The sequence below is a fragment of the Cololabis saira genome, chromosome 4 (genome assembly GCF_033807715.1).
Source record: "Cololabis saira isolate AMF1-May2022 chromosome 4, fColSai1.1, whole genome shotgun sequence".
In the NCBI taxonomy this organism is placed as follows: Eukaryota; Metazoa; Chordata; class Actinopteri; order Beloniformes; family Belonidae; genus Cololabis; species Cololabis saira.
The window spans coordinates 51,341,318-51,368,697 of NC_084590.1; the positions used below are offsets into that span (position 1 = coordinate 51,341,318).

The window sequence follows — 27,380 nt, forward strand, 5'->3', positions numbered from 1 at the left end:
TCAGCAGATGAAGCTGCGACGCAGTTGGAGCAGCTGGTGAGTAAAACCTCCCTATTAACTGCAGGAACAAGTAACTCGGTATTTTGTAAGAAGTTGTTTAAGAACCAATTAATGAAACGTTTTGAAGTTTCTTCTGTCGTCAAAACGTCTTAGTTTAGTTCCTGGAAAGTATTCCGTCGTTCCTGGAAACACCAAAGTAACGAGAGAAACATTAGATGACAGAATAAGAAGGTTTGTAGTTCCAGTTTGATTGTGTTTTTGAGCTGTTTTTATTTCATATCTTTATTTTTCCTGTGATATTTGACATCTTAACACCGTGAAGGTTCAAGTTAATAAACGTGGCTCCGTGATGCGTTCAAGGAATCCTGGTTTAATGATTAATCCATTTATGAGCGACACCATAAACTTCTGCAGGGACTTTATTATTAAACTTTGACCTTTTCCTCTGAATTAGAAAACGTTTAACTGTAAATAAATCCTGCAGCAGGAGGAGCTGCAGACGTCGTTTACAGAAATGTTCAGGCTGATTTTAAGGTTTATTTATTCCAGTTACATCACACGTCCATCCGTCTGGAAAACACAGATTTATCACAAACAAACCAATGAACTTAATGTGGAGCCTTTTGTCAGTCAGGTGTAAATGAAAGAATTAAGAATGAGATTTAAGAAATAATACCAAACATATTTTAAATGTATAAACACAGATTTATGTTTATTCTGACTGAACTGAACTTGTTTAAGATAGTTTTGACTCGTCGTTACCTCAGAGTCACCGTTAACTTTGACTGGTCAGTTTTTGAGTTGGATCGTAGTAAAACAACTTTGCGGTGCTTCAGGAATCTGATTTGGGATCAGAATTGAATCATTTGGGAGCTTTGACGTATTATTTAAAGGTAGTAATGAGTGAAGCTTCAGTGAAGCCGGTCCTCCCGTCCTGACTCCTCATCCACACACATCTGTACAGATGTTGATGGCTGCACACATGGAGGATGTGTTAGTTTTTATTAATTTTAGTCACGTTCATTCTCCTTTTAGTCATGTCAAGTTTCAGTCGACTAAAAGTTTGAGTAGTTTAGTCTTATTTTAGTCAGAATTGTCCATTTAAGTCTAGTTTTAGTCTAAGATTGTATTTATCCAAACCCATTTTACAATTCAAACAAGGTTATCTTATTATTCTATTATTGTTACCTTATAGACTCAAGAATACATTCATTCCAGATACAGAAGACTCTCATTTCAGTTTACAACATATTTATTTTTCCACATTTCTCCTCGTCTTTTTCTTTTTCAACGACACATTGTGTTTTCTTTTCCTCGTCTCTGTAGGAAAGTGGATCCAAAGATCTAAAGACTAAACTGGTTCAAAGACTAAACCAGAGGAAACTACTTAAAAAATGGATATTAGGTATTTTTGTCAGAACTTTTCATCTTGTTTTGATCAACGAAAATGAAACCACATTTCAGCAGAGTTTTTATTTTGTAATCTACATTTTAGTCTGGTTTTTATTCCTCTACGATATTGCATTATATATTTAATTATCGTTATCAACCCGCCGGCTTACCGCCGGGTTGATGCCGGGTTGCCGCGGCAGCAAGGGCGCAAGACGGCGCAATGTTGCTTTCACCTAGAACGCGGTTTGCGCCGCACACACCGCTGGGATGGGCGCAGAGACGGCGCAAGGTGGGCACAAGTGGGCGCAGAGTCGGAGCAGAGCAGGGCTCGCCGGCACGCATTGCGTACATATTTGTTGCAAGTTTCTTGGCGCCGTTTTCCCACTCATTTAGACGTACAGTAGCTACAGCACGGTTTCAAGTGGGCATCTGTGTGTGTGCATTCAACAATATGAGCGGTCACGGCGAGCCCAGAGATTACAGTAATCCCTCTTTTTCTGCAGGGGTTACTGTAATCGGGGCAGCTGTGTTTTTTCGAGAGAAGAAAATAGTTATGGGTCGTTGTTGTCGCTCGTTTTTCTTCTGGGCAAAAAGATTCTTATAAACCGACACCATGGATTATATCTGAGACTGTAATGAACGATTCATCAAACAGTTCCGTTCTTGAGCTGCTGCTGAAGCTCATTGGCCGTTCTCAGCTTGTTGCTAAGCAACCAACGTTATTGACACAGGAAGTGAAGAAGCGGGGAGACTGTTTAGCCAATCAGAATGCAGAACACGATGCACAATGCAAATCCATACAGAACCTGCTGAAATGAATAATAATAATAATAATAATGACTTGGATTTATATAGCTCCTTCTAGGCACCCAGAGCGCTTTACAGAGATCATTATTCATTCATTCACATCCTCACTGGTGGTGGTAAGCTACATTTGTAGCCACAGCTGCCCTGGGGCAGACTGACGGAAGCGTGGCTGCCATATCGCGCAAAACGGCCCCTCCGACCACCACCAACATTCATACACATTCATACACATTCACACGGGGCAAGGTGGGTAAGGTGTCTTGCCCAAGGACACTACGACAGTAACTGAGATGGAGCGGAGTCGAACCGCCAACCTTCCGATCATTGGACGACCCGCTCTGCCACCTGAGCTACTGCCGCCTAGAGGCTAGAGGGCATTAATGTGACCATTTAAAATAATGTTTTTATTTAAAGTAACTAAAAAGTTACTTTTCATAGTAAGACATTACTTTTTGGTCTAAGTAACTGAGTTACTAACTGAGTTACTTTTTAATGAAGTAACTAGTAACCGTAACAAGTTGCTATTTTTCAGTAACTAGCACAACACTGCATTCAGGCTGCTCTTTTCAATTCAATTTTCAATTCAATTCAATTTTATTTATATAGCGTCTAATACAACAGATGTCTCTAGACGCTTTCCAGAGACCCAGAACATAAACATAAACATAAACCCCCGAGCAGTTATTACATAAACAATGGCAGGTAAAAACTCCCCTAGTGGGAGAAAAACCTTAAGCCAAACAGTGGCAAGAAAAACTCCCCTTTAGGAGGAAGAAACCTGGACCAGGACCAGGATCATAAGGGGGGACCCTCCTGCCGAAGGCCAGACTGGTGGGTCAGGGACGTCAACAGCACAGCAGGCAGGTGGAAGCAGCAACGGGATGACCAGGGGTGGGGACAGCAGGCGTTCTTTGACTTTTTAATGAAACAGAACATTTCTTCTCCAGGTGAAAACTTGGCTTCACAGATTGGAATCAAATTAGAGGCGACTCTCAGTTTCAATTCTCTCTTATCGTCAGTATCAGTAAAACCTCTTTCTTCCTCTTTCTTACCTCAGGAGTTTAACAAAGTTATTCAGGAAAAGTGGGTGAAAGAATGTATTTCATGATTAGTGGTGTTTTAATAAAGTTTCTGTCTACAGATTCAGAGGTCAGTGTTTCTGGTTCATGTCTCTGAGTGACTGAAGTCCAGAAGATGGATGATTGTGTGGAGGAAGAGGAGGAGAGACCAGAGTCTCCAGGATCCACCAGTGTCTCTATGAAGAGTGACCGGTCCAATGATAAACCTCCAGACTTCAGTAAAGAACCTGGACCTTCAGACACAGAGTAAGACAACTGTTGTTAACTGATTTTATGACTCATCATGACTTTATATTTTCTGTATGTTCTGGTTTATTTGAAGTTTTAGTTCTTACTGACTCCTTCTTGTTCCTGTTTTTCCACCACGGCGTCTTCTGTGTTCCTCAACCACGTGGTCCTGCTGGTTCAGAGACCAGAGTTTGGTTCAGGATGAAACTAAACCCCGACGGTCCCTGACCTTCAACTGCACTTTTACTTTTGCTATAAAAATACGTTGTTAGGTTAAAAAGTCATCAACATACATTAATTAACTTAGAAAAAGACACCGGAGACTTATGGAATGATTTTCAATGGTCTTCTGCAGAAGGTTGGAGAGGGATCCTGAGAAGCTTTAGGCAACACGGCCCTTCTCTTAGCTCGTCAGAACTTCTCTCAACTGGCTCTCTGCAGAACTGGCGCTTTTATTAAGCACGGAGGACAGGAAAAACCATATTTGGTAGATAACAGACGTTGGGGGTGAAAGACACCCAATAGTAAATAGTTGAATGGACAATAGACAGAAACAGATGGTCAAATAGATCAGATGATGGTTGAAAGGTCACACATGTGAAACTTAAACTTCAAAGAAACACAAAAGGTCAAAAGGGTCAAATGCCTCCCGGAACTAAAACAGGACCTCTTTTAGAGGTTTGAACAGATGGTTCTAAAGACAATGGGGTATTTGTTGGACATCTCAAACTCAGGAAGGGCTTCGCTGTCATCTGTTAACATGTGATAACCAACAGTCAGCTTAAAGTAACCCTCGGACAGATGTGTCCATCTGACAATGGTTCAGTTGACCAACCAGGAAGTCAGCAGTTTTAACCTCCTGAGTATCAAAGCATGTCACGATAAACAGGCAGTTTTCTGATTCTGATTCTGGCAGTTTTTACAATGATAAACTTGGATTAATCCCACATTTCCCTCCTTTTTTATCATTTTGAAACTTCAACAGTAAACAAAATAAAACACTCCAGTGTCATCGTAAACATACAGGTAATGAAAACACAGAACAGTACAAAGACAGTGATAGTCGGAATCGGAATCGTAATCTCAGTCATTATGTCAGCATGACTCAGTAATGAAAAAGTCTCTTCCATTCCTCGGACTCCTCTCCTAGTTTGTTGTCGCAAGTCAGTTTGGCTAGTCATATTCTTCAGGCTGGGCTGGCGAGATAGGCATCAGATGTTTACTTCGGCGAGCAAAGGTTGTGAAACCGCTCGACTTCCCGCACTACTCGAGCCTGGCACGTTTGTCCGCTAGCTTTCACTGCAACTGGTGAACGCAGTAGATCGTTCAGCAGCCTTTACTGCTGCCGGTGTCCTGATCTGGACAGCAAAAAGGGCCCGTCCTGACGGAGTGATGACGTTTCACCACTCGACTCAGGATCCGGTTACCCAGTTTCAGCAGTTCCTGCTTTAGGAGAGGGAAGAGGAAGAAAACAGCAGGGTACAAGAAGACGATTCTCATGTACAGTTCGACTAATGGCCGTCATTCAGGCCATGGCTTTCCTGAGCCTTAACTTAACAGGCTATTAGTTCACTCCAAGAACGAAATCCATATGAACAACTTCAAATGGATAGGTCCTTTCATGTTGTATCTGCAACATGTCGGAAAGCTCCTACTAAAAAAATTTTAAAAGGGTATTTAGTATTTAATCCTCATGATGTATCATATACCCCTACTCCCTCCTGTTGAGCCATAAAAACTTCCTATGGCTCAACTTAGCCACCAGGGGGAACAACTTCCTTGGAAGCACCAGTTTGCTTCACAGCATCATTTTGCATGCCAACAGGGGTGGGGGTTTTGTTGTCATTAGACCCCCTCCTTGTTGACTTCTCCCTGGAAGAGTCAGGCTGCCAGAGTCAGGCTCCCCAGATAAGTGGCCCTCCCACTTTTTGACCTCTGCATCCTGGCAGGTCGGCAGGTCTGACGCTCTAGGGACAAGAGGTCTCCATGTCCTTCAAATCCCCCCTCCCATCACCAGATTAGAAGGGGCAAAAACCTTTTAAATTCTGTCTCCCACCGTAGATTAGACTACAGAATTTCTCATTGAAAAACATTCTTATTTCAACCCAAGTAGGTTATGATCTTATTAAAGTAACACACAAAAACTGTCAGTGCAGCAACTTTCCTGCAACGTAAACAGTAGTCTTCAGTGAACTTATATATATATATATAAACAATAAGTCATAGTCACAAAACATCGGACTTAAAGGAGCATTCTATCAAATAATGTCTTCTCAACTGTTGTTGAGCTCTATTTTCCCCAAATCAAAAGAAATGCCAGAAAATTGTCATAAAATTGTCAGAAAAATTGTCAGAAAATTATCTCCAGATAAATCATGAGTACTTATAAAAGTCTTCAGGAGATTCCTAATCTTCTGTTTGCATGCTGCAACGCAAATGCACGCTCTTCTATGAAAACTCATAGAAGTCTTAAGAAAATTGTGGGATAAATTCCCATGTGTAAACTACACATAGACAAAAACCCACTAACATTAAACACAACTTCAGATCATCTATATGTGGGTTCGTGTATCACTGCAAATGTGTAAATTATTTATCCTCCAACTAAACTAACCAAACTCAATTGGTGCATTTCAGATGAACTCACAACCTAAATGGTAGCAACACTGATCACAAATGTACACATTTTCAGTGTGAATAGCTAATATGCACTCAGAGTTTTTCTTTTCTAAAAAGATTGTACAACGGGTTTGTTTCTCCTGCATATAATCCTTTCTGTGTAAAATATCACTGACATACAAATGACAGTAGGCTAATGAACACACCCCCTTCCACTGTATTCTAAAAATACAGCGGCGCTAATTTCATTGTACAAAACCCATCCTCTGAAGCTGTCAATCATCAGTAGTGATTTCACAACAGACAGAGTAAGGACAAATGATTGATTTGTTTTACATTCATGTCACAAACAACCCAATCATTTTATCTCATGCTCGCAAATTGCAGGAATCCCATTTCCATACAATCCAAGTCAAATACAGTGTTACAAAAGTAATCTGCAAATTAAATGGTGAATTAACCCAATTTGAACTTCTATGATTCTATGCCTTCATTCAGGGCTTAGAATGATAGAACAACCTATATTTCTCCATTTTTCTACGTCTCCTCCATAAGGAGAGCTTCTCACTTCTCAGCTTGCAGCCGCTCGTAAACCGGAGCATGCTTTCACACACACACACTCTCTCTGCAGCTTGGCCCTGCAAACTCTGCAGCTGTTTCACAAGGTCTCATGAATACACACACACAGAGAGTGTCTCTCACAAACACACACACACAGAGACACACACACAGAGCTGCAGCTCGTCACACAGACACAGAGAGTCACACCCAGCTGCAGCCCCCACTTCTCCCCATCTTCACGTAGCTTTCTTTACCTTTTTCTTTCTTGCTAAACCTTGTCCCGTTTTGGACATTTAATCAGTTTTCTTTTAGTCTTAAATTAGTCCATTTACTTCTTTTCGTATATTATTTCGCAAGATTTGTCTCCATTTTCTTAAGTTTGAGGACGTCTCCCCATCAATTAAGCATCTTTTAGAGATTCTTTAAGCATAAATTTCAGCTTAACCACGCCTCTGCTATTTTTCGCCAGTTATTTTCTTTCCTAAGTTTCTCTCAGAACACAAATTTCCTTTTTTAACAGTTTGGTTTTAGCCTGATCTTTAGTGAACAATTTAAATTTTTCCTCTCAATTTTGAAAACCCCAAACATTGAACAGACATAAACATCAGACAAACATTAGACAAACATTAGACACAACCATTAAAAATCATTTCCAAATACAAAACCCCTTCTCGTAATTCTGTACTTTTAAAGTCCCCTGACTTCAAAAGCCGGTCCCCGACCGAGTTAGATGTTGGTCTTACGCACTGCTTTTAGGCAGTATTTTTAGAGGCCCCTATGCCTCATAAAAATCAGGTCCCCGACCCCCCGCCAAACACCGTTTTCGCTAACCTCTTGTTAGTATACACAGAAATTTCACTCAAAAGAGGTCTCTCACCTAGTCTCCTAGTGCCCTTCCCCTGGCTGGGAAATCTCGTCGTCTGGACTCTGGAACAGCGCAAGATCAACCTGGCCCCGTCCCTGAAGTCGGAACGCTGTCGACAGATTTTTAGATGGCCCGTTGAATCTTACGCCACCCCAATCATCACAGCTCGAGAGATCCTGCGGTTTCGGCACCAAATGTTAGGTTAAAAAGTCATCAACATACATTAATTAACTTAGAAAAAGACACCGGAGACTTATGGAATGATTTTCAATGATCTTCTGCAGAAGGTTGGAGAGGAATCCTGAGAAGCTTTAGGCAACACGGCCCTTCTCTTAGCTCGTCAGAACTTCTCTCAACTGGCTCTCTGCAGAACTGGCGCTTTTATTAAGCACGGAGGACAGGAAAAACCATATTTGGTAGATAACAGACGTTGGGGGTGAAAGACACCCAATAGTAAATAGTTGAATGGACAATAGACAGAAACAGATGGTCAAATAGATCAGATGATGGTTGAAAGGTCACACATGTGAAACTTAAACTTCAAAGAAACACAAAAGGTCAAAAGGGTCAAATGCCTCCCGGAACTAAAACAGGACCTCTTTTAGAGGTTTGAACAGATGGTTCTAAAGACAATGGGGTATTTGTTGGACATCTCAAACTCAGGAAGGGCTTCGCTGTCATCTGTTAACATGTGATAACCAACAGTCAGCTTAAAGTAACCCTCGGACAGATGTGTCCATCTGACAATGGTTCAGTTGACCAACCAGGAAGTCAGCAGTTTTAACCTCCTGAGTATCAAAGCATGTCACGATAAACAGGCAGTTTTCTGATTCTGATTCTGGCAGTTTTTACAATGATAAACTTGGATTAATCCCACAACGTGTGCTGCTGACCGAGCAAAACTTGGATTTCTACGACTACTAACTTACAAACTGCTGACCGAATTCAACCCAGATTTTTAAGTGCTTTTCTAACTCCCCATATTAAAACTAAAACAGAAAAATACGGCGTTTACAGGATTTGCACCTGAGGGACTCAAACCCGTGCAATAACCAAGCCCATTTGGGATTTGCTATGACTACCAATCTAAACTAAAACAGTCAAACAACTGACCGAGCCCACCTTGATTTTCCAATTAAACTTAAAAAAATAAACACTGTGCATGACACATCAAAAGTCAATACTGTCTATGTAAAATTTGACAAACAATAAATGTCTCCAAATGTATTTTTAATTTTTATGAGCTTGAGAAAAATCCAATCAGACAACCAATATTAATTTGATAAATCCAATGTGCAGAATTCCTACTCATCAAGCGGTTTCTGCTTACCTTATTTGACTAGTCAGATTTGGTTGTCTGCATGAATTCTCCAGTGCTCCCCTTCCAGGATTCCACAGTCAGGCTTCTCCTGGAAACAGCCAGATCACGTCAGGGTCACCAAATTGAAAGATCCTAGTGTTCGTTTGTCTGGTGAACCATAAGAAAACCAGTGAAATAGAATCAAAGTTAACACAAGCTTTTATTATTTCATGCACAATGGTTTTCCGGCCGGAGGTGCACTTCTCTCAAACCACGTAGGCAGGAGAGGAATGCACACAGTGGTCATCAATCCAGTTGAATTTACACTAAAAGGGAGATGTCCTTTTTACCTGAACCTCATTGGTGGAGCCAGCTGTGGAAAATACAGCCAAACATGTCTCACCCTCAGCCCCACATCTCTTTTGATTGGCTCCCACCTTGGGTGTCAACCCAGATCACAGATAAGACCCCCCAATGCTAAAACATCTGTTTCTCCCCATTGCCTTCACTTAACAACCGTATGAATCTGGACTATCTAAACCCTGCATCTAAAGAAAACAGTCGAGCCATAAACAGAGACTGACTCGCCACTAGATAAAAACATCTGAACTGTAGCTGAACTCGTGAATAGGAGATATCTTTGCATATAGAGAAAACCACCAGTGTAAGAAAAACCCTTCAAACTCTTAAACAATTTCATAAAATCATAACAACTTTATACAGCAAAACTAGGCCTTTAATTCACCATCAAAATATCATGTTGGCATAAATGAATGCAGCGTTCCTGGTGCTGAGTCATGCTAAGAGCTGGACAATCTCCTAACTCATCCTGATGGGCAGAGAAGTTTACTAGATGCAGAAAAGCTCCATTAAGAGCTGAGTCTTTAGCTTGCTCTTAAAGTAGATCCAGACCTGCAGGTCAGACAGAGTTTGGTAGATCGTTCCACCATCTGGAACAACGGAGGAGAAGAGAAGCTACTGATTTCACACCACTTTGTGGTGGAAGCTCCAGGCGTCTTTCACTGGTTGAGCATAGTGCCATATGTTCTCTCAGGTGGGGTCTGATTTTACTGATGTTGTAAAGAGGAAATAGGGACTGACCAGGAAACCGGGGCATCGTGGTCCTTAAAGGTCAGCTGGCTGTCTAACATGACACCAAGATTCCTGGCACAAGACGTGGGTACAAGCATGATGTTTTCCAACTGCACACTTATCTGAGTAGGTGAGGAATGACTGACTGGACAGACAGTAAGCTCAGTCTTGGACAGATTTAGCTGAAGGTGGCGGTTCCTTCATCCATGCAGAGATATCAGAAAGACATGCTGATATTTGAAACAGCAGTGTCATCAGGTGGGGAGGGAAGTAAAAAACGGGGTATCATCGGCATAGCAGTGGAAGTAGAAGCCATTAAAGCTGAAGATTAGTACGATGGTGTACAGTGACAAGAGAAGAGGGATAAGAACAGATCCCTGGGGCACCCCTGCTGCCAGATCATGTGATCTGGACACTCGTCCTTGCTATGATTCTCTGAAGGATCTTCCTGCGAGGTCAGACACGAACCACAAGAGGACAGATCTTGAAATGCCAAGCTCTAAGAATTTGGAGGGGAAGATGTGGTGATTGACGGTGTCTCAGCAGTATGAGGACTGAGGATAGACCAGCACATCTGGGAGTAGTGACTCAGTCACTGAAAGAAGAGCAGTTCCAGCTGAGTGGGTTCTGTCTACAGCCTGACTGATGTTAATCTGAGTGGGATCTGTCTACAGCCTGACTGATGTGGATCATACAGGCATTTATCATGAAGGAACCGTCAGACCCGACTGAAGACGAATCTTCCTAGAAGTTTAGACCTGAACGGGAGCAGTGAGACCGGACGGTAGTCTCCAACCTGGGCAGGGTTAAGCGGTGGTTTATTCAGCAGTGGGGGGACCCGAGCTCGCTGGAAGGCAGTGGTGAAGACATCAGACTGAAGATAATCATTGTATCAGTCATTAGTATCAGTCATTTGTACCAGTCATTTGTACCAGTCATGTGTACCAGTCATTTGTACCAGTCATGTGTATCAGTCATGTGTATCAGTCATTTGTATCAGTCATTTGTACCAGTCATTTGTACCAGTCATTTGTACCAGTCATTTGTACCAGTCATGTGTACCAGTCATTTGTATCAGTCATGTGTACCAGTCATGTGTACCAGTCATTTGTACCAGTCATTTGTATCAGTCATTTGTACCAGTAATTTGTATCAGTCAGTCATGTGTATCAGTCATGTGTATCAGTCATTTGTATCAGTCATTTGTACCAGTCATTTGTACCAGTCATTTGTACCAGTCATGTGTACCAGTCATTTGTATCAGTCATGTGTATCAGTCATGTGTATCAGTCATTTGTATCAGTCATTTGTACCAGTCATTTGTACCAGTCATGTGTATCAGTCATGTGTATCAGTCATTTGTATCAGTCATTTGTACCAGTCATTTGTACCAGTCATTTGTACCAGTCATGTGTACCAGTCATTTGTATCAGTCATGTGTACCAGTCATTTGTACCAGTCATTTGTACCAGTCATGTGTACCAGTCATGTGTACCAGTCATGTGTACCAGTCATTTGTACCAGTCATGTGTATCAGTCATTTGTATCAGTCATTTGTACCAGTCATGTGTACCAGTCATTTGTACCAGTCATGTGTACCAGTCATGTGTACCAGTCATTTGTATCAGTCATGTGTACCAGTCATTTGTATCAGTCATGTGTATCAGTCATTTGTATCAGTCATTTGTATCAGTCATTTGTACCAGTCATGTGTATCAGTCATTTATACCAGTCATTTGTACCAGTCATGTGTATCAGTCATTTGTATCAGTCATTTGTATCAGTCATTTGTATCAGTCATTTATACCAGTCATTTGTACCAGTCATGTGTATCAGTCATTTGTACCAGTCATTTGTATCAGTCATTTATACCAGTCATTTGTACCAGTCATGTGTATCAGTCATGTGTATCAGTCATTTGTATCAGTCATTTGTACCAGTCATTTGTACCAGTCATTTGTATCAGTCATTTGTACCAGTCATTTGTATCAGTCATGTGTATGAGTCTGTGCTGAAACAGGGAAACATTAAAACATGCAGGACTCTGGCTCTCGGGGACCAGGGTTGGAGAACCTGGTGTAGATCGTCTTCAGTGGTCATCATGAATATTAGTGACTGAGTGAATTTGTGTTTGCAGAGGTCGGTACTGCAGTCAGAGACCAGAGTCTCCAGGATCCATCTGTCTGTCTCTGAAGAGTGACCGGTCTAAAGATATTCCTATAGAGTTCCTATACAGAAAACCTGGACCTTCAGACACAAGGTAAGACAACTGTTGTCTTATTTAATACATCAACATTTAGACTAATATACATAAATATGTGTGTGTGTGTGTGTGTGTGTGTCTGTATAGGGATATATGTATATAAGAATATTACTTAGAAAAGAAAACCATGTCCTCTGGAAGAAAAAAAACAACAAAACAAATACTGTGAGAACTTGTTTTTGTTTGATTTTGCTCGTAAACGTGGAAACATCCAATAAACCCTGTGTGGACGCTTGTTCTGCAGACGGAGCTCAGACCAGTCGACTTCATCAGAATATCTGGGATCCAGAGCAAGTTCTCCACAAGGTGAGACCGTCCATCCGTCTGGATCTGGACCCTAGTGGTCTGTAGAGGACCTGCAGGTCTGGATCTGGACCCTAGTGGTCTGTAGAGGACCTGCAGGTCTGGATCTGGACCCTAGTGGTCTGTAGAGGACCTGCAGGTCTGGATCTGGACCCTAGTGGTCTGTAGAGGACCTGCAGGTCTGGATCTGGACCCTAGTGGTCTGTAGAGGACCTGCAGGTCTGGATCTGGACCCTAGTGGTCTGTAGAGGACCTGCAGGTCTGGATCTGGACCTCCCTCTGACCTCTTCATTGTGTTTTTCAGCAGATGCTGGTCTGCAGGAGGTCCTAGATGAACACAAGACCAGTCTGAGGAGCAGATGTGAACATGTGACTGAAGGAACTGATGAAACAGGAAGTAGAACCCTCCTCAACAGGATCTACACGGAGCTCTTCATCACAGAGGGACTGAGTGAAGAGGTTGATACCCAACATGAGGTGAGGCAGCTGGAGACAGCTTCCAGGATGAAGAGCCTCCATGACGCTCCAATCAGGTGCCAGGACATCTTTAAAGCCTTACCTGACCAACGTGGAGCCATCAGAGTGGTTCTGACCAACGGCGTCGCTGGCGCTGGGAAAACCTTCTCGGTTCAGAAGTTCTCTCTGGACTGGGCCGAGGGCTCGGAGAACCAAGACGTCAGCGTGGTGATTCTGCTCTCGTTCAGGGAGCTGCACCTGATCGGAGATGAGCAGCTCAGTCTTCTCAGGCTGATCCAGGTTTTCCATCCATCGTTGCAGAAGCTCACAGCAGAGCAGCTGACTGCCGGGAAACCGTTGTTCATCTTTGACGGCCTGGATGAAAGCAGACGTTCCCTGGACTTCAACAACGGTCCGGTCGTGTCTGACGTCACACAGAGCTCATCGGTCAACGTGCTGCTGACCAACCTCATCCAGGGGAACCTGCTTCCCTCAGCTCTCATCTGGATCACTTCCAGACCTGCAGCAGCCAATCAGATCCCTCACAAACACGTGGACAGGGTGACAGAAGTACGAGGCTTCACCGACGGCCAGAAGGAGGAATACTTCAGGAGGAGGTTCAGGGATGAAGAGCGGTCCAGCAGCATCGTCTCCCACATGAAGACATCCAGAACCCTCCACATCATGTGTCAACTCCCGGTCTTCTGCTGGATCACTGCTACAGTTCTGGACCACATGTTGACCACAGAGCAGAGAGGAGAGCTGCCCAAGACCCTGACTGACATGTTCTCCCACTTCCTGCTGGTCCAGACCAAGAGGAAGAAGAACAAGTACCAGGAGGGACATGAGACGAGTCCACAGGAGCTGACGGAGGCTGACAGGGACCTTCTCCTGAAGCTGGGGAGGCTGGCGTTGGAACATCTGGAGAAAGGAAACATCATGTTCTACCAAGAAGACCTGGAGCAGTGTGGTCTGGATGTCCCAGAGGCCTCGGTGTACTCAGGAGTTTGTACCCAGATCTTCAGGAGAGAGTGTGAGGTCTTCCAGAAACCCGTCTACTGCTTTGTTCATCTGAGCATCCAGGAGTTCCTGGCTGCAGTCTACCTGCTCCACTGTTGGTCCACCAGAAACACAGATGTGCTGGAGAACTTCCTGGGAAGATACTACATATACTCATCTCTGGATGACTTCCTGAAGAGAGTCATGCAGAAATCCCTGGAGAGTAAAAATGGCCACCTGGACCTGTTTGTCCGCTTCCTTCATGGTCTTTGTGTGGAGTCCAACCAGAGACTGTTAGGAGGTCTGCTGAACCAGACGGAGAACGATCCAGGAACCATCCAGAGAGTCATCAACAACCTGAAGAAGATGGACACTGATGAAATCTCTCCTGACAGAAGCATCAACATGTTCCAGTGTCTGGTGGAGATGAACGACCTCTCAGTTCATCAGCAGATCCAAGAGTTCCTGAAGTCAGAGGACAGATCAGAGCAGGAACTCTCTGAGATCCAGTGTTCAGCTCTGGCCTACATGCTGCAGATGTCGGAGGAGGTTCTGGATGAGTTGGACATGAAGAAGTACAAGACAACACCAAGGGGTGGACTGAGACTTATTCCAGCTGTGAGGAACTGCAGAAAGGCTCGGTGAGTCCAGATGGATCAATAACACCATCAGTTAGTGTAAATTAGCAGTTTAGTTCTTTAAATCTTGTTTTGATCTTCAAATGAAAACTTTTGAAGTCGGATGATTTTGTTTTATTCTGGTTCACCTCAAGTCACGTCAACCAGAGGTTCATGTTCCAAACACTTGATCTAGTTGATGTTTCTGCTGCTCAGAGATGAATCTGTGTAACGGAGAAAGATGAAACATCAGAACCACTGGGGGTTTTGTGGACACATGTACTTGGTCAGAGACCTTAGTTCTAGTAACTCTGGTTCTGTGATCTCCTGCACCGTCCTGTAACTCCGGTGGGGGTTACTTTCCTCACACTTTAAGAGGAGAGCAGTTGGACTTGTTATTGGTTCCTGAAGACTTTTCACCCTCATCCAAGAGTCGACACAGATATGAAGGCTTGAAATCCCATGATCCTCCATAAACTGCTGGTCGTACCAGACCGAGACTCTAGATGGAAAAGCTCTGAATGTGACGAGTGCAGCTTCATTGATTATGAATGAACGTTTGTCTGAGACAGAAGGGGACAGGTGTTTGTGTTGTTGCTGTAGAGGAGAGCAGCATGAAGACGTTTACAGCTTCATACGAGAACTGACGTCTGGATATCAGAGCAGAACAGCACAATTCAGTCTCCTTAATCAATCTCTGATCAATACTGAAGTCTCTGTGAGAGCAAAGTCTCCTTAACAGACCTGAACACAAAATACAAGAAAAACAAGAGTCAGAAAAACACTAAATACAGCTTAAAAGCTTGAACATCTTTTATCTACTTGATAGTTGATACTTGATAAAAGTTCAGCTCCACACTTGTTCACTTTCATTCAAGATGTTCAGAGTGAAAAATGTCCAAGAATAAATGAGTTCATGTCCTAAATCTGATGTTTTCAGACGACTCTGACAGACGTAGACGTTAACGAAGCCGTTCCCTCCTTCATCTGCAGATCCAGACAAAGTCTGCAGATGTTAACAGATGTTCAGTCTGGCTTTAACTCACACTTTATTACAACTGACATCATGTTTTCTCTCACCACAGATTTGTTAGTTGTGCACTCTCAGAGACTCACTGTGAAGTTGTTGCGTCCGCTCTGAAGTCCAACCCCTCCCATCTGACACAACTGGACCTGAGTCATAACTGGGAACTGCAGGATTCAGGAGTGAAGGTTCTGTCTGGTGGACTGGAGAGTCCAAACTGTAGACTGGAGACTCTGAGGTCAGTTCATGGAGACGTTTACACATTTATACACTTATCATCCTCCAAACATGTGACTAAACTACTTTAATTCAAAACATATCCATGAAATATTTAATATCTGATATGAAGAAATGTTTGTTATTTTAGAAGGTTTCGTGTCTATAAAAGTTTGAAGATTGTTATATAAGAATATTTTAGGTAAAAACAGGAGAAAAACCAGTTCAGTATAAAAGTAAGAAAAACCTTAAAAAGTTTACTAAGCATTATCCCAGCACATCAGGCCAAAGTACATGTTTGATAAGTACTTTGTACTTTCTTGTGTTTGTAATCTGCAGTTTCCTGAGTCTGAACTAGTTTTAAAACAGCTGCAGGTTTTGTCATGAGTTGATTTTACAGAACCCAAATGCAGGAAACCCAAAGGTGACGGATGGCAGCAAAGTCCTTTATTTTAACAAAACATAAAAACCCAGAAAGAGTTATCTAACAGAAATGAGAGAATAGTGAAGATGAGTGGGAGGCGTCAGACTGACAACCAGCCGGGACTGAAAGAGAGCAGGAATGAAGACAGACGGACCAACAGCCAGGAAGAGACACATGTCCTCTCAAGGACTGAGGAGACACAGGTGCAAACAATCAGGATGGACGGGACCAAGGGGAGTCAAACCCTGAATTCCAATCTCCCCCTCACAGACTCACACACTTACAAACGTAAAAACCAGCACTGCTTTAACAGCTTCCATCATGATCACAGCGGACAAACAAACCGTAAACTCATGACGCTGGAGACGTTTCTGTCCATAATGAGACGTTCTGAAGCCTAAATGTCCGTTTCTCTCCCTTTACCAGCAAATCTCCACTTTGGCCGGAGTTTTCAGGAATGATGGTTTTTGGAGACTTTGAGCTTCGTTTTGGTGTAAACGAACGGCTAAAACTGATGAAAACAGCAGCGTTGTTGCTGCGTGTAAACGAGGCCTCAGACCTGGACAGGTTGGACTGACGGCTACAGGTGGAGCGTCAAAGTGATCGTCCTGACAGGAAGTGTCTTAGATCCTCCCGTGGGGGTTTAATTCAGAAATGTCATTTAATCAAGCAGATCATTAGTTGTTCAAGAAAAGACTTTTCAAGTGCAAGCGATACAGAACCTGATGTTTAGTTTCACACAGACTTCAGAATCTGTTGAATTAGTCTGATAAATATACAGAATTTAATCATTCTTATCTTTAACTAAAAGTAAGATATTAACTGATAAACTCAGTTGTAACAGAATTATTAGGTGTTTGCAAGTTAAGTTAAATTATAAATGACACATTACTAAAAGTAAAGTATTTTAATATGTTCTGCTCTCAGAAAACATCATTTGAACTCTTTATAACATACAAGGATCATTATGATAAAAAGCTCAGGAATCCTGCATAAATGATATAAAACTGGACACATGATATAAAGTCCAGCAGTTCTCCACAGATCCATTCTGGTGTTAATAATTGTTGCTAGATCAGCTTCTGATCTCTAAACTGCTGCTTTGAACAATATTTGAACATCAACACTAATCAAAAGGATTGGTGTGTATGTTGGTGTTTTCATCTTAATCTAGTGTCAGACTTGGACCAGAAAAGCTCAGGATGTTCAGTAAAGGTGAACATGTCAGAGGAACAACCAGGAACCCACATCATGGATGTAACAAAAGTGTAAAAGCTGTTTTATAAAGTCCAGATACGGTGGTGACCCACATGGACCTGATGACAACGTTGATATTTGAAGAAACACTTCTCTGATGAGACTGGAACATGTTTTACTTTCTGTTCAGGTTGGAGCTCTGCAGTCTGTCAGAGATCAGCTGTTCTTCTCTGGTCTCAGCTCTGAAGTCCAACCCCTCCCATCTGAAACTTCTGGACCTGAGCAGGAACCAGAACCTGCAGGATTCAGGAGTGAAACATCTGAGTGGATTTCTGGAGAGTCCAGACTGCAGACTGGAGACTCTGAGGTCAGACATGTTTTAGTTGTGTGTTCAGATGAATCTGATGTGAAAGTTGTGTTGACACTAACCTGCAGACATCAGGCTGATCTGCTGATCCACACTGACCATCTGACTGCTCTGAGTTCTTCTTCTCTGCTTTAGTTTCATCTTAAACTTCCTCTTCTGATTCATTACATAAAACTAAACATGTGAATGTGTCAGACAGGAACAAATGAAGAACCAGAGATGTGTCTGAACCTGGAATAAAACATCTGAACAAACATTATTTAACTTCACAGCTTTTGTTTTTTGTTTTTGTTTTGTTTTTATTTTGTTTTATGTTTTATGTTGGTTAATGAAGGCAATGACAGTAACTATAAGACAAATGTATATACTCGCAGATATGTCTAGGAGACAACACCAACTATCATGTCAAATATGAAAATTAATTCATGGAACATTAAAGGCCTGGGTAATCCCATTAAAAGAAAGAAAATGTTATCTGTTCTTAAAAAAGATAAAGTTGATGTGGCTTTTTTGCAAGAAACATATTTGTCAGATATAGAACACAATAAGCTCAAAAGAGACTGGGTGGGCCAAGTTTATTTCTCATCATACAAAAGCCACAGCAGAGGAACAGCTATTTTGATTAACAAAAAAATACCATTTAACTTAGAAAAGACAATTACAGATCCAAATGGACGGTTTATCTTAGTCTGTGGCCATATTTGGAGGAAACCGATTACCTTTCTGAATATCTATGCTCCTAATGCAGACGAACCTACATTCATGTCTGACATGGTGCTGCTCTTTAATGAAAACTGTAAAGGTTTTGGAGTGATGGCAGGAGATTTTAATGTCACAATGACAGCTTTGGATACATCCAATCAGGTCACAAATTTTAGCTCCAGAGCATCAAAGGTTCTTCAAGGTCTATGTATGGAGACTGGCTTAACGGATGTCTGGCGGGAATTACATCAAGGTGTTAGAAATTATAGTTTTTTCTCAAATGTTCATAAGTCATATAGCAGAATAGATTACGCATTTGTTCATTCCAAGTATATGTATATGATAGAGGAGTGTGAAATGAGTCCGATTATATTATCTGATCATGCTAGAATTTACCTGACTATTAAGTTTAATGGGAACAACTCATCCTCAAAACATTGGAAATTTGATAACTCATTACTACAAGATGAAGAATTTAAACTAAAAATGCGAAATTGGATTAAAAACTACATAGAGGAAAATAATGACCCACTCATAGACCCCAACACCATATGGGAAGCAGCAAAAGCTACACTAAGGGGACTAATTATTTCATATAGTTCATTTAAAAGTCGTGCAAAAAAAGTAGAAACACAAGAACTTCAGAGAGAAATAACAAGATGCGAAGCACTTCATAAATTAGCACCCACAGAAGAAAATTGGAGACAATTAATGATGATCAGGGCCAAAATAAATCTTAATATGTCAAAAGAAGTAGAAACACAAATGAATTATGTTAGGCAAAAACACTATGAATTTGGTAATAAACCGAGTAAACTATTATCCCACCAATTAAAAAAAGAACAAAATGAAATAACTATCAAAGCTATTTACCTTGACAACAATGTCACATATCACCCAAAAGAAATCAATAAAGCTTTTTCTGAGTTTTATAATGAATTGTACACATCTCAAAGTGCCTTCTCTCAAGAGCAATTAGACCAATACTTAGAGAACAGGAAATTGCCAAAACTATTAGAATTAGATCAACAACACCTTAACGCTTCATTTACAAAAGAAGAAGTCCTCGCTACAATAAAACTAATGCCTACAAATAAAAGCCCTGGACCAGATGGATTCTCTGCCGACTTTTATAAAGAATTTTGGAACAATCTCCACCCTATTTTTATGGCAATGATGAATAACTTCTGTTATAACAAAATACTCCCGCAATCAATGAATTTAGCACATATTACAGTATTGCATAAAGGTGGGAAAGATCCTTTATATTGTTCCTCATACAGACCTATTTGTTAGGGATAGTTTTCTTCGAACCCAATTGCACGACACAAAACAGGAGTAATTTTAAAAAATCACGGCGTGGTTTAATTCTGAACCAAAGAACCCCCACAGGTAATCCACAGAAAGTGGAACGACAAAAAACCTCACTTCAAAAAAGAACACAAAAACCTTCCTTACAGGAATTGGAAAATAAACAGACTCAGAACATAAGTAAACCACTAACTAATCGCCTTCCAAAGTTAACCAATGTTACAAGACAAACCCACACCCAACAACTCGCAGCCCCCGCTCTTTAAGCTCTCCTCCTGATGAGGCTGACGAGCTGCAGGTGTGCGCTCAGAGTGCCAATCAGCACCAACCGGGTTGGGGAAGAAAACCTTGCCCGCCCGATTCCTAACACTATTAGTCTTTTAGATCATGACTATAAGATCATTACTAAATTAATAGCTAAAAGACTTGAAGATATTTTGCCCAAACTAATTAATCCAGACCAATCAGGTTTCATAAAAGGGAGATACTCTGCTGACAACATAAGGAGACTTTTAAATGTAATAAACCACTTGGACACTAGTAGGAGCCCTTCTCTGCTTTTAGCATTAGATGCGGAGAAGGCCTTCGATAGAGTGGAATGAAGTTTCCTGTTCTCTATACTTAGTAAACTTAATATAATAATAATATAAAAACTAAAGCAGCTGTTATTACCAATGGGTCCACATCTGATTTTTTTGCATTAACAAGAGGTACAAGACAGGGGTGCCCATTGTCAAGCTCGCTTTTTGCAATTGTGGTAGAAGTATTAGCGTCATCTGTAAGAGATAACTGTAATATTCAAGGTCTCAAAATTAACAACAAAGAACACAAAATATCTTTATATGCAGACGATATAATTTTATACATTAAAGAACCAGAACAATCCTTAGTACATTTATACAGTGAAATAGAGGAATTTGGAAAATACTCAGAATACAAGATACATTTTAATAAATCCAATGCTTGTCTTCTGCATATGACGCCAACAGATACAATGAGTAACCTTTATCCTTTTAAATGGTCCCCAGAAGGATTCAAATATCTAGGAATAAAGATCACACCACGATTAGAGAACTTGTATAAAGAAAATTATGACTCTTTAATAGAAAAGATAAAAGGCGATCTGTGTAAATGGGCCACTCTTCCATTATCTCTTCTGGGAAGAATAAATGTAATAAGAATGAACATCCTTCCAAGACTCAACTTTTTATTTCAAATGTTACCATGTTTTCTACCACCAGAATTTTTTAATACCTTGAATAGGCCTATCTCAAAATTTATTTGGAGTAACAAAAAACCCAGGATAAAGTTAACGACCCTAATGAAACCTGAACCCATGGGAGGTCTAGGCCTTCCCAACCTCCAACATTACTTTTGGTCAGCTCATCTACGAAATATAATATCTTGGTTGTTGGGTAGACAGGATTCACAGTGGGTAGAAATGGAAGCTAAATTTGTTGAACCTTTATCATTGAACTCTCTTATATTTATCAAACAATTTAGTAAAATTAGAAATATAAATAAATGCTTCACGATTGGACACACGTTACGAACCTGGAAGGACTGTTCAAAAAAAATGGGTATTACAAACTGGACATCCATATACTCTCCTATTTACTGTAACCCAGATTTAAATAAACATTTAGCCGCAGTTAACATACAAAACTGGGCACAATTGGGGATAAATCAATTTAAAGACCTGCTTCAAACAAACGGGAAGCTAAAATCATTCATGGAGCTAAAAACAGAATACAGTATCCTAAACACAGATTTTTTTAAATATTTACAAATGAGAAACATTATACAATCACTGAGAAAAGAAAATAAACTAAGATCAGAGCTGTATGAAATAGAGGAATTACTAATAACATCAACCACTATTAAGGGAAAAATAAGCGAAATATATGACATACTATCAAAAGAATGTAAATCTTCTTTTTTACCTTTATTGGAGATCTGGGAAACTGACTTAGCAATTAAATTTGATGAAAACATTTGGCTTAATATCTGTGACAGAATACATTTTCCATTCACAAGTAACAAAATTAAAGAAACCAACTTTAAATTAATTCATACATTTTATTTAACACCAGTAAAAATGAATAAAATTTCAAATGACAATTCACCAAACTGTCCCAGATGTAAAACCAATAAAGGTACCTTTGCGCATATGTTCTGGTATTGTGAAAAACTAAATGGCTTTTGGAACTCTATCCACTCATTCACAAAAACTGCATTGACGACACAATTTGATTTATCCCCAGGTGCCTATTTATTAAATGAACTGCCAGAAATACAAATGGACTCAAAAAAATACAGGCTGCTAATTACGATAACATACTACGCAAAAAAATGTATTCTTTTATTTTGGAAAGGAGAACAGCTGCCCACTTTTGAAATGTTCAAAGAACCAATTATACAATTCCTCCCATTGGAGAGGTTAACTCTCAAAGGTTAGTGTTAGTGTTCCCTGAACTGTGGTCTCCACTCCTAAAACAAGTAGGGGGAGAAAACATGGACTGACATGACTCACTAATTGAGTTGACCATTTGTCAAAAATGTAGCTGCTATTTCATGTATTCACTGTATTTATTAACCATTGTCTGCGTTTATTTTTTGTCTGTTTGTTTTTTTTTTGTTTTTTTTTTCTCTCTTTTTTTTTTTTTTTTTTCTCTTTTCTCATGTTTTGTTTTGCCAACGCTTGTCGGGGCTCCTACTATAAAACAACAAAAAAGATATTTAAAGAGAAAGGGGAAAAAGGGGGGGTTAGTCTTACTGTTTTTTTTTTGTTTTTTTTCCCCCAAATCTTAATATGTCCATTAGGGAAGGGGAGGAATTTTCTTGGGAAGCATGGCCCTGGATTTTCCCCCCAGGAACTGATGTGCTATAAACTGGGCCGCTAACCCACGAATGTCTATGAAGTCTGACAAAATCTCTGATATTTCCCAGCAAGGCCTTTGATCATCTGTAGGCTCGCAGTCAGACTGCTAGCATTAAAAATAAAATGAGTAGCATCATTATTATTATTTGTATTTATTTATTTATTTATTATATTTTTTTCTTTCTTTATATTGTATTTGGTTGTTTTTTCTTGTCTCTGGGTCTGTTGTGAGTGCTGGGTTGGGGATGGGAATGTGGGATGGATATAAAAAGATGGGAAAAATGGATGGATGGAAGTATTCCCAGTTATTTTGCTTTACTACTGTTGTACAATGTGAAACTATTTCCAATAAAAAAATCTTTAAAAAAAAAAAACTTCACAGCTAATACGTTCAAAAAATATCATCCAGATGTTGATAAACTGAGAGAGTCTGACAGACAACAGTGGACAGACTGAATGTGTAGTCGTCCAATATATGAGCTGTAGAGCTCATTTACTGAATAACTTCTTACTGTGGCTGAAATCAGTCAAATCAACGTTGGCTTCCTTTGACTACCGTTAAATTTCATTTCAACAAATACAAGTTTACCAAATATGAAACTCTAAACATGGAAAAACATATTTTTCTGTGTGTTTAATATTATTCCTCAATATGTCTGTTAAGATCATTTCATCCAGGTGACATCAAGACATAAGGTGCAAAAAAATAATGTCTTTGTATGGTTTTCAGTGTGTAAAACTAAATATAAATACATGTGTGTTCAAGTTAGTAAACTGAAATAAAGCTGCTGTCTAGACGATGAGTTTCCTTCATCAGCAACAAAACATCCAACAAGAACGTCAGAAACTTTGTGTTGAAACTATGTCGTCACTCAATCAACTTTTTCAGAGAAAATGTTTGAAAAATCTCCTAAACAGACAAATATGTACTGATTGATGAAGAAATGTCTCCTTAAAAACATGGAAATGTTTTTTAGGGGACAAAGTTCAAATATGAACATGAAAACTCGGCTTCAATAAACCTTTACCTTCATTTAATATTTACATAGAAAGACTGATATTTGAATTCAAATTCTATCAAAACTGTTTATTCCATTAAAAACTAAATTAAACCCTGGAGCATCAATTAGTTTCTATATTTTGACGAGTATTTGGTTCTAGTTTCCCTATAAGGGTTCAGATTTGTACGTTTTTTGTACCATCATGCATCTTGATGAATCACATTTATTAATCAGACAAAAGTTTTCTGCACCAGTTCCAGATCCATCACTGGAGAAGAGATGTCTTTCATGAATGCTGAATAAACACAGACGTCCTCCAGTCCTGAAACTCTTTCTCTGCTCACAAAGTCCTTCTAGGAATGAAAACTTTATTGTCCAAAATATAATTTACAAACAGACGTGTTATTGGGACAGAAACACGTGACATGAATGAACTTTACATGGTCCAGACTGTCGTCCTCATCACTGACTTTATTGAAATCAGCACAAACTCAGACTTTTCTGATCATCAAGTCAATAATACTGAAGAGAAATATACGCAGACTATTGATCACATGTATGACATCAATATGAACATCAGCCTTCATAAAGTCCATCACCTTTATAATTCTCATCTGTATGGAGGATGTAAAATGATGAAGATGATGCTGAATTGTAATTTATCTTTCATCCTTTATTCAGGTTGAGGAACTGCAGTTTGTCAGAGATCAGCTGTTCTTCTTTGGTCTCAGCTCTGAAGTCCAACCCCTCCCATCTGAAACATCTGGACCTGAGCAGCAACAACCTGAAGGCTGCAGATGTGGAGCAGCTTTCTGATCTGGAGGAGAGTCCAGACTACCAGCTGCAGACTCTCAGGTCAGTGGAGGTTGGACTCGGTTCTGCTGCTTCCAGCAGTTTTCTACTAAAACCAGTTGGTATCAAAACAAAGATCAGTGTTTCCAGTAAAGCTGCAGCTTTTCAGCAGCTGCTTTCCTCATGAAGCTGTGAGAAGAAGATGATGACAGGCTGCAGGATTGGACAGAAACACAGAGACAGTAGTCGGCCAATCAGAGGGTCCAGATTTTTGTTGTAGACCAGTGTTGTGCTGGTGTTCACGTGTCCAGAAATAAAGGTGTATTCCAGCTGACGGCCTTCCAGGATGTTCAGACACACAGCTGCTCCACTGCAGCTCTGAACTCTAAAGTCCTGGATGTGCTGATGGAGGGATCTCTGCAAACACTCCTTTATCTGCTCTCTTCTTTCTTCTTCCTCTACAGCTGATGGAGGGATCTCTGCAAACACTCCTTTATCTGCTCTCTTCTTTCTTCTTGCTCTACAGCTGATGGAGGGATCTCTGCAAACACTCATTTATCTGCTCTCTTCTTTCTTCTTCCCTATACAGCTGATGGAGGGATCTCTGCAAACACTCCTTGATCTGCTCTCTTCTTCTCTCTGATGGAGGGGTCTCTGCAAACACTCCTTTATCTGCTCTCTTCTTTCTTCTTCCCTCTACAGCTGATGGAGGGATCTCTGCAAACACTCCTTTATCTGCTCTCTTCTTTCTTCTTCCTCTACAGCTGATGGAGGGAACTCTGCAGACACTCCTTTATCTGCTCTCTTCTTTATTCTTCCCTCTACAGCTGATGGAGGGATCTCTGCTAACACTCCTTTATCTGCTCTCTTCTTTCTTCTTCCTCTACAGCTGATGGAAGGATCTCTGCAAACACTCCTTCATCTCCTCTCTTCTTTCTTCTTCCCTCTACAGCTGGAAATGATGGGAGTGTCCAGGACGGATGAGTCGTGTCCTGATCGTCCTCAGAGTTGAAGCAGAACCAGTTTGTGTGGACAAACTCTGACTGGACCATGATGATGATGATGAAGGAGATGTACATAGTTTCCGAATTACAGAGTTTCACAAACTTCTCATATATTCATTTATTTCATGTTAAGTCAAAAAGTCTTTATTGTTATTATATTATTGTTAAAAAACAGTACATCAAAATGTAGCCTTTAATTTGAACTTGAGTTTTGTTCAACAAGCAAGCCCTTTGTCTAAAGTCTGGATGAGTTCTAGTTTGGAGGTTTCTACTACTAATGTAGTGATGGATAAATGTCTATGCTGCCGCGGCGGAGCTGCTCAGCAAAACAGCCGTCTCCTCCACCGAGTCACATGACTCCCCGGTGTTTTCTTTTTAATTACATGTTTCCGTTTCAATCCAAGTTTTCCTTTTGTTGTTCTCATGTTTTCAGCTTTGTCACGTTTTTAAAGTTTCTTTCCGCGTCACTGATGAAGAGAGAGAGTGAAGAGATCCGTGGAAATAACAGCGTTTGTTCATGAAACACAAATGAACTTGACTTGGTCAATGAATGTTCCTCAGTTTGTTCCAGTAAATATTGTAAATGTTTTCTGGATATTACGATGATTTTTAACACTTCAAAGAAAATCAAAAATCTTCAGTAAAACTTGGATCTTTTCTCTTGTTCAGTTTACTGTGGTTAATAAGTGATTGTCTGTGATTAATCTCAGTACCAGGAGCAGCACCGACCATCACAAGGCACTTTTTACTCTCTTGTTCACCATCAGCACAAATCTGACTTTTATTTCATGAGAGAGATCATTTCACACTATCTTTCTTTTATTTATTGTAATACTGACATAGATTACAGTCTCATTCTAACACAAACTGCACAAAACACTTGTATATGCGTCAGATATGAAGAAAGAACCCAAAAAGTTTAAGCCAACATTGATGAACTGAATTGAATTAAAACACATCAGAATCAGAATCATTTTTATTGGCCAAGTTTGAACTTTGCCCAACAAGGAATTTGACTCCAGTTATTTCACTCAGTGTACCCAGATCTAAAAATAGCAAACAGTAAATAAACAAATGTGGCACTTATTAACATATTTACAATTAAAAAAAACTGAAAGGTGCAGCAGTGTGATGTAGATATGATTATTGGAAGGTGAATTGTTACAGCATATGATAGTGTTACTATAATTACTGTTGTTTTTAGGGCCCAAGCACTGACAGTGCGAAGGCTCTATTGTATCTGTAGGATTTTTTTTCCCTCGTTTTTCTTCCGGCGAAATGAGGGCCTTTTTCCCCCTAAACGTGCCCCAAAAGTCACCAAATATTGCACGCCAGCCAGTCCTGGCAAAAAATGTGATATTTAATGTTTTGCATTAATGGGCGTGGCCTAATGGCTCAACAGCGCCCCCTAGAAAACTTTGTGCCTCAAGCCCCACAATACGGTTTGACGTACATGAACGAAAATCGGTACACACCTGTATCATGTCGCAACTTAAAGAAAAGTCTCTAGGCGCCATGGCCCAAACCCAACAGGAAGTCGGTAATTTTGGCGGAATTTATGCCATTTCTTCGGCCACTTCTTCGCCCGAACCGTAAAGTGCACCCAGGTGTGTTATACATCAAAATATGCGTCTCCATCCTGCGACGATGTGCATTACTTTTCTCAGTCAAGAGCGTTACCGTGGCGATGATTATCTTCATCTGATTGGTGGATATTTGATATTCCCTATTTTCTGCCATAACTTTTGAATGGTTTGACTTAGAGAGTCATGGTGGTGTCATCGGACTCGGGTTTGAGTGCTTGACCGTCATTGGTGATAATTACACATGCGAGGGCCCGTTCATCGCTGCTTGCAGCTTTAATTTCATTTGTTTCAGGA

General features: G+C 40.5%; 1 pseudogene; it reads left to right on the plus strand.

Moving 5' to 3' along the window:
• On the plus strand, positions 1 to 26,149 carry LOC133442119 (protein NLRC3-like; annotated as a pseudogene).
• The last annotated feature ends 1,231 nt before the right edge of the window (positions 26,150 to 27,380 follow it).